Raw genomic sequence first — 13,703 nt, 5'->3', positions numbered from 1 at the left:
AGAAACTATTTATAAAAAAAATTTATGAATATGTTTGATAATTATTTGTGGAGTTTAAATGATTTTTGTGTAGTGTTTTGACGGATTAATAATCGGTTTTGATTATTAATTGATATTTCGGTTTTAATGGCTAAAATAATGAAAAATATTATTTTAAAAATATTGGGCTGCTGTTTTTACAAGATAAAAATTTAAAATGTATTTGAAAATAATTTTGATGAATTTCGGTGTTAAAATGGCTTAAAATGGATTTTTAAGCGTTTTAAGCGTTTTTGAGTTTTCCGGCCAAAACCACCGGATTACGGTGACCGGAGTTTGAGTGAAGGGGATAGAGCATGTTGGCTCAGTCCTAAACTCATTTGGCAGCAGTTAGTGCCGAAATGTTTTTGGCAGAAAATAAAGGGGGGGCCGAGCCCCGGGTCAAAAATATTTTACGGAAAAATATTTTTGGATATTTTTGAATTGTGATATGTTTGATGAGATTTTCTAAAAGTGTATTTTTAGAAAATTATGTGAATTGAATGTGTGTTAGAATTATATGGAGTTATAATTCTATGTTTATTTATTGAAAATAAATAAACTATGTGGTGTATCGTATAGAAATACGATGACGCGGAAATAGATAGTCGGAATCAAATTTGGTTTGTGATTATGTGGTTATATGGTTGAGTCGGTCTAGAGTTTATCCTAGAATTTAGAGTTATTACATTTATTAATGTTTAATCTCTAAATTAGATCCAGCGAGTTTTGTCGCGGAAACCGGCGAGCAAAGGTTTTGAATATTCGACGGGTGGTATTTTTATAATTGGAATAAGCGAGTACTGTGAGTGTGTTTACAACTTATACTGCTAAATATTAGTATTAAAAATATTGCGAACTGCTTTACATGATTTGCAAATGCTTTATTTTATTTTGAATTTAAATCGCATGAACTATTCATAGTGTTGAAACCGATTTAGATTCATTGAAACGTGCTTACTATTGGGCGGCAATAGTGCTGTGTGATCACCGGTATTGCATTTAGAATGGGTTGCATGTGAATGTGCTGTGTGAATCCTGGCGACGGCCTGGAAAGTCAGGCGACGGCCTAGACTCTGTGTGAACAGATCTTCAGAGGCAACGGAATATAGACGACCAAAGGCAGTAAAGAGAAACTGCCGAGATCTGAGAGGTTGAACCTTTTAGAAAAGTGAAAATGGCGACGGTATATATGTACTGCCGAAATCTGTTGTATGGTGAAAAGAGTCTAAAGACCTTCACATACGTAAAAGATGAATGATCAGATTTGACGGGATAGAGTACAAAAAGAAATGAATAAATACGGCCATAAAAAGATTAACCCGAATATGATGAAATGATGTGGAATATTTATGTTTCCTGTTTTGAAAGCATATAGGAACATGAATCATGGTTTAGGGTTTCATATGAATCGGTAATCTGGAATGCATTGCTTTCATATTAATGTTTATTAGTACATGTTGTACGCATTCACCAGTTTTTATAACTGACCCCGTTGAATTTAATATTTTTACAGGCGAGTAGTTTGACGTGTGGATTTCCAATTTCTTGTTCCGGAAATCCCTGGCTTGTATAAGTGAGAATGACTTTCCTTTATGTGTCTAGAGTTGCAGTAGCTAGAATAATGAACGGTGATACCTTAGTAGTCGTTGGACTTATTTATGCTTTATATTATTTTATAACGCTTAAACTCTGATAATATGTATTATGTGAATGCTGTGCGAAAGTCCGAGCGACTGCACGAGTAAAAAATGCGGCGAGCGCATCTGCATAATGAAATGCAGTCAAATCCATAATGAAATGGTCTGCATAATGAAATGCGGTTAAGTCCATAATGAGATGGCCTGCATAGTGAAATGCAGTAATTACCATAGTAAGGTGGTATGCACGATGAGATGCATGATAAACCATAGAGAAATGGTTTTGAAACTAAAATGCAATAATTAAAGAGAAAATTATGTGCATGTTTAAAATGGTAAGTTTTATGAGAACGTTTTAAACTGCGATTTTAAAATGTTCGAAAATGATTTGAATTCCGCGAAAAATTTTAAGTGATTTTTAATGTATTTTTTAAGGCTTACTACGGGTTTCGGAGCAACCACTCCCATTCCCTAGCGCCGGTCTCGATGCCGAGAATCGGGTCGTGACAAAGTTGGTATCAGAGCAATGGTCGAAAAACGGGCCATTGTTGAGTTTGATATCAAAGTGATGGTTTATAGTCTTAAACCATTACTAATATGTGAAAAGAGTAATGAAAGGTGGTATAAGTTGTTGATTCCTAGGTACCTTGGCAGTAGGTTGACCTATGAATTGAGAAATTGATATATAGAGTCTACTGCAACATATAAGTTTCTGTCATGTCATTCGTTAAGTCATCATTTGTTTTTAAATATTCCAAGCTGTGCTTAGGATCGAGTCTGTATGCTTGTTAGGAGTAAGTAGAGCCTGATAGTATACGATTAGAACGTTTAGATAGATTTTTAATAGATGACGTGCTTTGATCAGAATGGCTGATCAGCATGAGGAAAACATTCAAGAGGAGAATGTTCATGATGAGGAGTCTGTTCATAACGATGTGATATCTGATGTTGGATAGAGATAGGGTGAATTCAAGGTTTATTAAGGGGCTAGGACCCGAATATATTGGATTGCTATCTGATGTAAGGAAGGATTTGGTTCAAATCATCGATAGTGCACGTCAGATGGAAAGTACTTTGATCCAATTTGGAAAGATCAATGTTTCTGGTGAGCTCGTAAGAGAAGGAACTGCTAGTTCGAATACGAATAGGTTCACTGGACCATATCGTAAAGGATTTAAGAAGGGAAAGAAAGATAGGAGGTTCAGTATGTCTGGATCAAGTTCTAGTGGACGAAGTTTAGGAGGAACAGTACCACTATGTAATACTTGTGGAAAGAAGCATTTTGGAGCATGCTATTGGGCAACTAGAGGATGTTACACGTGTGGACAGCAAGGTCATTTCTCAAGAGAATGTCCTATGTCTGGACCACAAGGTTCAAGTGCTAGTGTTGTTCAACCAGTGTTTCAACAACCTAGACCTGTATATCCTGCAGTGTCTGGACAGGCACAGAACCAGAATGTGTTTAATGGACAACGTGGAAGAGGATATGGTTTTGGTAATCGTGGTGGAGGAAGGACCACAGGCGGACGAGGATCTGGAGCAACTGCTAGCGGAGGGCAGGCTAGAGTTTTTGTGATCAATCCTCAAGAGGCGAATGCGTCGAATGCGGTAGTGCAAGGTATATTTTCAATATCCTCGCATGATGCATCAATTTTATTTGATCCAGGTGCTACGCATTCATTTGTATCGTCGAGTTTTGCACTAAAATTAGGAATTCAACCTGTGATTTTGCAAAACCCATTGTTAGTAGCTACACCTGTAGGCGAAAGCATAGACGTTACTGTAGTTTATCCGTCGTGTCCTGTGTTAATTGGAGAGCGAGAATTGCTTGCGGATTTGTTGTTGCTTAATGTTTTAGAATTCGACGTCATCCTAGGAATGGATTGGTTGTCGCGACATTATGCGAATGTGGATTGTAGAGAAAAGATAGTGACGTTCCATGTACCTGGAACCGAACTTATCTCTATTCGGGGAGAGAAGTTGGAAACCCCAAAGAGTTTAGTCTCGGCTTTGAAAGCGAGAAAGATGTTAAGTAAAGGATATCAAGGATTTTTAGCTCTGGTACGAGATATTCAGAAGGAAGTTGGAAATGTGAATGATGTACCAGTAGTGTCGGAGTATTCTGATGTGTTTCCAGAAGAGTTACCTGGATTACTACCAGATCGAGAGATTGAATTCTGTATTGATCTAGTTCCTGGTACAAGTCCAATATCGATACCTCCGTATCGTATGGCACCAGCAGAACTAAAGGAGTTGAAGGATCAATTAGAAGAATTGATTGATCGTGGATTTATACGACCAAGTGTCTCACCTTGGGGAGCACCTGTGTTATTTGTGAAGAAGAAGGATGGATCTATGAGACTCTGTATAGACTACAGACAACTCAATAAGGTCACAATCAAGAATAAGTATCCTTTACCCAGAATTGACGATTTATTCGATCAATTGCAAGGAGCGAGGTACTTTTCGAAGATTGATCTGAGGTCTGGTTATCATCAGTTGAAGATCAGAAATGATGATATTCCAAAGACTGCATTCAGAACAAGATACGGTCATTATGAATTTTTGGTGATGTCATTTGGATTGACAAATGCACCAGCGGCTTTCATGGATTTGATGAATCGGATTTTTAAACCGTTTCTAGATCAATTCGTGATAGTGTCCATAGATGATATCTTGATTTATTCGCGCACAGAGGAGGAGCATGCGCAACACTTAAGGATTGTGTTACAAACTTTGAGAGATCATCAGCTTTATGCCAAATTCTCGAAGTGTGAATTTTGGTTAGAAGAGGTAGCATTTTTGGGACATGTAGTATCTCAAAGTGGGATTAAGGTAGATCCTAAAAAGATTGAAGCTGTGATGGATTGGAAAAGGCCAAATTCAGTGACAGAAATTCGTAGTTTCTTGGGTTTAGCTGGTTATTATAGACGGTTTGTGCAAGACTTTTCTAAGTTGTCTGCACCATTAACTAAGCTAACTCAGAAGAACGCGAAGTTCATTTGGACTGATCAATGTGAAGTGAGTTTCCAGAAGCTGAAGGAGTGTTTGACAACAGCTCCAGTTCTGGCATTACCAGAAGGTAGTGATGGACTTACAGTCTATTGTGATGCTTCTAGGATCGGGTTAGGATGTGTACTGATGCAACATGGACGAGTTATAGCTTATGCTTCTCGCCAGTTGAAAAAGCATGAAGTTAATTATCCAACCCATGATCTAGAATTAGCAGCAGTGATATTCGCATTAAAGATTTGGAGACATTATCTATATGGAGCAAAATGCAAAATATTCACTGATCACAAGAGTCTGAAATACATATTTGATCAGAGAGAGTTGAATCTCAGACAGAGGAGGTGGATGGAGTTGCTAAAGGATTATGACTGTACGATACAGTATCATCCTGGCAAGGCTAACGTAGTGGCTGATGCGTTGAGCAGAAAATCAGCAGGAAGTTTAGCTCATGTTACTTTAGTTGAGAAGAGACCAATGATTAGAGAAGTGCATTCGTTGTTTGATCAAGGAGTTCAATTAGAGGTTTCGTATTTGGGGAGTTTGTTAGCTCAAATGACGATTAAACCTACATTGAATGATCAGATTAAGGAACTTCAGACAACGGATCCCCAACTAAAGCATGTTATTGCAGAAGTTCAAAAGGGAATGAACTCTGAGTATAATTTGAAAGATGGCATTCTGAAATTTGGTACAAGGGTGTGCGTACCAAATTTAGAGGAGTTGAAACAGAGAATTATGATGGAGGCACATGGATCTAAGTATAGTGTTCATCCTGGTTCTACCAAGATGTATCACGATGTTAAGCAGATGTATTGGTGGAATGGTATGAAAAGAGATATAGCAGAATTTGTTGCTAAGTGTCCGATATGCCAACAGGTGAAGTTGGAACATCAGAGACCATTTGGATTTTTGCAACAATTACCAATACCAGAATGGAAATGGGAAAGAATAACCATGGATTTTGTCGTTGGATTGCCTAAGTCACAACATGGTTTTGATTCGATATGGGTTATCGTTGATCGAATGACAAAGTCGGCTCATTTCATTCCGATCAAGGTTACCTATACAGCAGCGAAGTTGGCACAGATTTATATTGACAAAGTAGTCAGTTTACATGGAGTTCCTGTGTCAATTGTGTCAGATCGAGGATCAGTTTTTACATCCCGATTTTGGCAAAGTCTGCAAGAGGCTTTAGGAACGCGTTTAGATTTTAGTACAGCGTTTCATCCCCAAACGGATGGACAGTCTGAAAGGACTATCCAGACTTTGGAGGATATGTTAAGAATGTGTGTTTTAGATTTCGGAGGCCATTGGGATGAGTATCTACCGTTAGTAGAGTTTTCATATAACAATAGTTATCATTCCAGTATTGAGATGGCACCGTATGAGGCGTTGTATGGACGTAAGTGTAGATCTCCAATTTGTTGGGAAGAAGTTGGAGAAAGAAAGTTGACAGGAGCTGAAATAGTTCAGATTACGTCTGAGAAAGTGCCGTTGATTAAGCAACGTTTAGAAACTGCATTTAGTCGGCAAAAGAGCTATGCTGATGTGAGGAGAAAGGATATAGAATTTCAAGTCGGAGATTTTGTGTTTCTTAAAATATCACCTATGAAAGGTGTAATCCGATTTGGAAAGAAAGGAAAGCTAGCGCCGAGATATGCAGGACCTTAAGAGGTTATTGAGCGAATAGGAGCGGTAGCTTATAAGTTAGCATTACCGTCTGAGATGTCGCAAGTACATCCAGTGTTTCACGTGTCGATGCTTAGGAAGTATATACCTGACCCTCATAGACTTATTCAACCTCAGGAGGTTGAGATAGACGAGGAACTATTTTATGAGGAGGAACCTGTAGAAATTGTGGATACCCAGATTAGGAAACTCCGTAGTAAGGAAATACCTATGGTAAAAGTGCTCTGGAGGAGCCGTACAATTGAGGAATGTACGTGGGAAACAGAGGCGGATATGCGGAACGATATCCCCACTTGTTTGCTCAAGGTAATAGTTTGTTTTGAAATCCGAGGACGAATTTCTTATAAGGAGGGGTGAATGTAATACCCGTAGAATTTTTAGCGTTTATTTTCGTGTGTGTCCGATTTTAATTGATTAGGACCTCGAAAATAGTGAATAAATTCACGTGATTAATTTATAAGGGTAAAAATGTGGTTTGCTATGTGTTTGCCTTAAATGTGATTTTTGGCAATTTTACGTGTTAAAAGTGAATTTTGTGATTTTTCACTAAAAACCGTAAAAATAATTATTTTAAATATTTTTAAAGGCCCAAAAATATTTTAACTCAGCCCATATGGTATGATTTAATGTTTTTGAATATTTGGTAAAGTTGAGTTTATTTTGCCCCTAGAGTTCGAATTATTTACAAGAATGCCATAATGGCAAACTTGTAAATAATTGAACAACCAAATAATATCTAGATATTTTCTTAACACAAACTTGATGCCCAAGTCTCTATTTCATCTTCTTCATTTGGTGTGGGTGCCGAATACACCTTTGATCAAAACACAAAACTTTACTCTTTGATTTTCTCTCAAAACTTTCTTCACGAAAATTGTCGGGAACATTGCGTAGATCGTGTAGGTGTATTTGCATGTTGAATCAAGGTATAATTTCAAGCTCAAAACCTTACTTTAAGTTGCTGATGTTGGTTAAGTGTTAGAAACATGCATAGGATGGTTTAAATGTGATGTTTGATGGTTGATTAACTAGTTTTAGTAATTGTTTATATGGGTTTCGGTTTTTAAATAATTTTTCCGTGAAAATTAAATTATTTATTTAAATTTCTGGGCTGATCTATATGTTGAGATTTATATATGCTTTAAAGTGAAATTTTTGTGGATTAAAAATGTTAATTAATTCGGGTGTTGATTTAATTAGTTGGGTTTCGATTTTTAATTGTTTTAAAGCTTAAAAATAGCTTAAAAAGGGTAAATAAAATGATTTTAAATTTCTGGAAATGAGTTTGTTTAAGGTTGATCTAAATGTTTGAATGATGATAAATAAATATCTAATGGTGAATTTTTAGCGGTTTAATAATCGGGTTTAATTTTTAATAACTCTATTCGGCCAAAATTGTTCTAAAAAGGGTAAAACTGTCATTTTAAATTCTGGGCAGAAACTATTTATAAAAAAAATTTATGAATATGTTTGATAATTATTTGTGGAGTTTAAATGATTTTTATGTAGTGTTTTGACGGATTAATAATCGGTTTTGATTATTAATTGATATTTCGGTTTTAATGGCTAAAATAATGAAAAATATTATTTTAAAAATATTGGGCTGCTGTTTTTACAAGATAAAAATTTAAAATGTATTTGAAAATAATTTTGATGAATTTCGGTGTTAAAATGGCTTAAAATGGATTTTTAAGCGTTTTAAGCGTTTTTGAGTTTTCCGGCCAAAACCACCGGATTACGGTGACCGGAGTTTGAGTGAAGGGGATAGAGCATGTTGGCTCAGTCCTAAACTCATTTGGCAGCAGTTAGTGCCGAAATGTTTTTGGCAGAAAATAAGGGGGGGGGCGAGCCCCGGGTCAAAAATATTTTACGGAAAAATATTTTTGGATATTTTTGAATTGTGATATGTTTGATGAGATTTTCTAAAAGTGTATTTTTAGAAAATTATGTGAATTGAATGTGTGTTAGAATTATATGGAGTTATAATTCTATGTTTATTTATTGAAAATAAATAAACTATGTGGTGTATCGTATATAAATACGATGACGCGGAAATAGATAGTCGGAATCAAATTTGGTTTGTGATTATGTGGTTATATGGTTGAGTCGGTCTAGAGTTTATCCTAGAATTTAGAGTTATTACATTTATTAATGTTTAATCTCTAAATTAGATCCAGCGAGTTTTGTCGCGGAAACCGGCGAGCAAAGGTTTTGAATATTCGACGGGTGGTATTTTTATAATTGGAATAAGCGAGTACTGTGAGTGTGTTTACAACTTATACTGCTAAATATTAGTATTAAAAATATTGCGAACTGCTTTACATGATTTGCAAATGCTTTATTTTATTTTGAATTTAAATCGCATGAACTATTCATAGTGTTGAAACCGATTTAGATTCATTGAAACGTGCTTACTATTGGGCGGCAATAGTGCTGTGTGATCACCGGTATTGCATTTAGAATGGGTTGCATGTGAATATGCTGTGTGAATCCTGGCGACGGCCTGGAAAGTCAGGCGACGGCCTAGACTCTGTGTGAACAGATCTTCAGAGGCAACGGAATATAGACGACCAAAGGCAGTAAAGAGAAACTGCCGAGATCTGAGAGGTTGAACCTTTTAAAAAAGTGAAAATGGCGACGGTATATATGTACTGCCGAAATCTGTTGTATGGTGAAAAGAGTCTAAAGACCTTCACATACGTAAAAGATGAATGATCAGATTTGACGGGCTAGAGTACAAAAAGAAATGAATAAATACGGCCATAAAAAGGTTAACCCGAATATGATGAAATGATGTGGAATATTTATGTTTCCTGTTTTGAAAGCATATAGGAACATGAATCATGGTTTAGGGTTTCATATGAATCGGTAATCTGGAATGCATTGCTTTCATATTAATGTTTATTAGTACATGTTGTACGCATTCACCAGTTTTTATAACTGACCCCGTTGAATTTAATATTTTTACAGGCGAGTAGTTTGACGTGTGGATTTCCAATTTCTTGTTCCGGAAATCCCTGGCTTGTATAAGTGAGAATGACTTTCCTTTATGTGTCTAGAGTTGCAGTAGCTAGAATAATGAACGGTGATACCTTAGTAGTCGTTGGACTTATTTATGCTTTATATTATTTTATAACGCTTAAACTCTGATAATATGTAATATGTGAATGCTGTGCGAAAGTCCGAGCGACTGCACGAGTAAAAAATGCGGCGAGCGCATCTGCATAATGAAATGCAGTCAAATCCATAATGAAATGGTCTGCATAATGAAATGCGGTTAAGTCCATAATGAGATGGCCTGCATAGTGAAATGCAGTAATTACCATAGTAAGGTGGTATGCACGATGAGATGCATGATAAACCATAGAGAAATGGTTTTGAAACTAAAATGCAATAATTAAAGAGAAAATTATGTGCATGTTTAAAATGGTAATTTTTATGAGAACATTTTAAACTGCGGTTTTAAAATGTTCGAAAATGATTTGAATTCCGCGAAATTTTTTAAGTGATTTTTAATGTATTTTTTAAGGCTTGCTACGGGTTTCGGAGCAACCACTCCCATTCCCTAGCGTCGGTCTCGATGCCGAGAATCGGGTCGTGACAATTCGGTCATTATAGGTGGAAAAATAGTTTTTAATTTGTAAAATAAAATGAAATAAAAATAGAATTATAAATGAATCGCTCATGAGCGGTTTAGTCGGATTTGATAAGAGCTCAACTTGAATCTTCCTGTTAGTCTAAATGAAGGAGGTCGAGCTCTAATTAATGCCCATTTATTCAAAGTAACTAGTTTAGAAATATTCGTTTCATCGTGGGATCGCAAGCCAGCTCGAATATGAGTTAGAAAATAAGCTCGTTTATGACCTCAAATTTAAGCTTGTATATGAGTTCGAATGCTATCTCGTAAGTTGGTTCGTAGATGAGATCAATTAAGAGCTCGTGAACTGGCTCAATTAAGACTGTAATTTTTTTCAATGCAAAATTATCTTAATATCTTTAAAAATGCAATTATATGAACATATAAAAATAAATATTGAAATAAAAATTAAATTATAGTTTTAATGAAGAAGCAATTTTAATTTGAAGTGAAAAATAAAAATAAATTGTGTACCATTAGAATATACAATAAATTTATAAAATTTTGAGTTATATGAAAGAAATTTTTTAATTGTATATTTCTTATATTTAGTGTTTAAACTTTAAACACTTATGAGAAATAAATATATTTAAAAATTAAATATAAATTTAAATTTAAACTAAAAAATCAATTTTATCAGATTTTTTAATTAAATATGTAAAATACATTTAATCTAAATTTATTTAAAAATTAATATCTAACTAGAATTTATAAACATAAGTTTGTCTGATATATGATTCTAAAATTATTATTAGCAAAAATTTATTTTTGGATTAAATAATTATTCATTATATTTCAATAATAAAATTAATTGTTCATTATATTTAAAAATATTTTAATTTTAAATTTAATTTGTGGTAGATGTCAATGCTGGTTTAAACAAAAAATACTGACACGCCTCTGAATTTTTATAAAAAGACATTTATATCCCAAATTTTAACTCGGTGCAACGCATCCCTTAAATTTTTAAAATCGGTGCAAATCAACGGTTCAGACTAATTCTGTTTGTTTTTCCCCTCAAAGAAAGGATTCGTATGGCACTAGGTGAGTTGGCTCTATTCCTTGAGCAGTCCTGGCGAACGTCCAGGAAAACAATTTTGGACTTTTACATCTGCTTTGAGTTAATTGCAAATTAGTACATGAATTTTATTTTAATTTATAATTACAACACGAGTTTTAAACTTGACAATTACCATACTAATTTTTATTTTTTTGATAAATTGGTACATCAACCAATCATGTTACAATACGTAGTCGTATATTACAATATCCACGTTAGTGTTTTTCTAGTTCGGTGTACCAATTTGTCAAGAAAATGGGAGTTAGTGTGGTAATTGTCAAGTTTTAAAGTTCGTGTTATAATTACAAATCAGAATAAAATTTATGTATTAAATTGTAATTAATCCATTTTTTATGAATAAAATATATAATAAAAGGTTATGAAAAATTAATCTTTGTACTAAAAAGTAGAGTGTTTTTACTCGAATCTAATTAATTAATTTGGGGCATTTGGAAAGGTATCATCATTAATTTTTTGGTTCTATGTATGTAATTTTTTTAGAACAAAATTTTCCTGCTGCCTATGGCAGCAGGAATGCCTACAATCGTGTATGTGGCACTCTCTAAAGCTGCCACCACAACTTTTTTTTATTTATGGTGGATAGAAAAATTAAACATTTTAATCCTTGGTTAATTAATTATTTCAGTCCCTTCATGCAATCATAAAAAACTTATAGCCCATAATTATTTCCTTCTTAGCGCATATTACAACAAGCACCCATAAAATCATTTCTTGGTTTCTTCTGGAAAATACAAAGAGATTGGAACCCTTACAAAAGGGTAATTAGACTCATTTGAGAGGAAAATTAATTTAATAAATCGTATCATTATCAAATTCAAAGAAAATGAAAGAACCAATTCAAGGGCTGCTGAATGAAAAGAAAAATAATCGTCTGTCAAAACTTATGCTCTAAATGACTAAACAACTCATCTGACTAGTTAAAGCTCTGGTTAGACAATAATTATCACCCTTAATACAATTGATAAGATAATCACGTGAAAATAAAATCTAATTAACATAATATACATCCCTTGCAAAAGGGTAATTATACTTTTTTTGCCGGAAGGTTACTACACTGCAAAAAGTAAAATTAAGCAAAATTGCAGAATAATGCCTATAAAGAACCCCAATACACTAACAGTTATTACTACAAACCTAATACAAAAAAAAAATCAAATGAAATGAAATTACTCATAAATCCAACACAGAAAAAATTAAAACAGAACAAAAAGGTGAGACAAAATTAGAAAAAAAATAACAATTAAAAATGAGAAAGATTACATTAATAAAAAAAGAAGGATAGAAGAAAAAGAAAAGAAAAAAAACATGCCTAAAACTTTTTTATTTGAAATATAGTTGAACTTTTCTGATGTAAATGTTGGTTTAAGGCGTATCTGTTGAGGTTTTAATTTTATTGAAAGTTTTTATTTCGTTTTAAAATTTTGGTTCAATAATATGTTCAGCCCTTGAATTGAAGGGACTGAAATGTTTAATTAATTAGAACTAAATAGTGTAATTGACCAAGAACTAATATGTATAATTTGTCTATTCACAATAAACAAAAAGCTGTGTGGTGGCACCTTTAGAGAGTGCCACATATACAATTGCAGGAACTCCTGCTGCCTTAGGCAGCAGGAAAGTTTTGTTCATTTTTTTATAGGAGTAATTGAGTAGGAGAAGCGCTGGTATATATTGATTTTTAAATCTAATCCGTATTATATATGATGCAGCGGGTTTCAGGACGAGTTGTGGCTGCATTTCCTCTATACTTATAAAATGTTGTATTGTACCATATGATTTAGTTAAATCATTTGGTACAATGACTTAAAATTACGGAGAGGAGGCAATCTCGTATATATGTTCAAAATAATTTCGTATGAACATACAAAAATATGCTAAACTTCAGTATTCTGAGAGTATTGTCTAAGAGCAAAAACCACAACTTTTCCTCCGAAGAAACCAAGCTTTGGTTAGAAGTTTTCTCGAGAGATTAAATAAAGAGTTAAAAATACAAACAAGCCCTTTGTATTTTTCTGAAGGATTTATAAGTCATTTTAATTATTATATTTGCTAGTTAAACCCTCGATATTTTAAATTGGTAAAAAAAACTTTTAAGTTTTTTTTAGAAAGCACACAAAATCCCTTTCAGTTGATTTTTTTACTCAACCTTTCACTTTTTTTAGTTATTTTTGTATTTTATTTCAAACCTATAAGTTTTTTTTACACTGTTTTAAATGTTGAGGACTCAAATGGAAAATAAATAAGTAAAAGCATTTATATGTTTTTTTCTGAAAAAGAAAAAAAGTTGTCTTTTTTTTGTTCTGTTTATATTTTTTTTAAGTCTCCCCCTTCAAATATGGTACAAAATATATATATTACTACCAACCATATTGTTGTTGGTAAATTTATTATCACATATATATTTAATATTTAATTATATACATGCAGGTTGAGATTTAATCACATTTTAAAAGAATACACATGTAAATCTTTCTTGGTCAGCAGATTTCTTATAAATAAAATATATGAATAATGAGTTTTCCTTTGCATCCCTAATGTTCAGGTTGTCAATTATTCTTCCTTAATTATAAATTTATGTGACTTTGAGTGGGCCAATTTGCTTCATTTTCATATTATTATTTTCTTA

General features: G+C 33.7%; 2 long non-coding RNA genes across 2 annotated transcripts; both read left to right on the top strand.

Annotated features, from left to right (window-relative positions):
• The first annotated feature begins 230 nt into the window (after positions 1-230).
• LOC126671461 (uncharacterized) lies at positions 231-1,663 on the top strand. The gene is made up of 2 exons (XR_007639010.2): positions 231-823; positions 1,535-1,663. It is a non-coding gene; the product is annotated as an uncharacterized LOC126671461 (long non-coding RNA).
• Positions 1,664-7,179: 5,516 nt separating this feature from the next.
• Positions 7,180-9,458, top strand: LOC126671460 (uncharacterized). The gene is made up of 2 exons (XR_007639009.2): positions 7,180-7,285; positions 8,531-9,458. It is a non-coding gene; the product is annotated as an uncharacterized LOC126671460 (long non-coding RNA).
• Positions 9,459-13,703: the final 4,245 nt, after the last annotated feature.

Source organism: Mercurialis annua, linkage group LG3 (genome assembly GCF_937616625.2).
Source record: "Mercurialis annua linkage group LG3, ddMerAnnu1.2, whole genome shotgun sequence".
Lineage (NCBI taxonomy): Eukaryota > Viridiplantae > Streptophyta > Magnoliopsida > Malpighiales > Euphorbiaceae > Mercurialis > Mercurialis annua.
The sequence above is the reverse complement of the archived record's forward strand: the minus strand, read 5'-3'. Positions and strand labels throughout refer to the sequence as shown.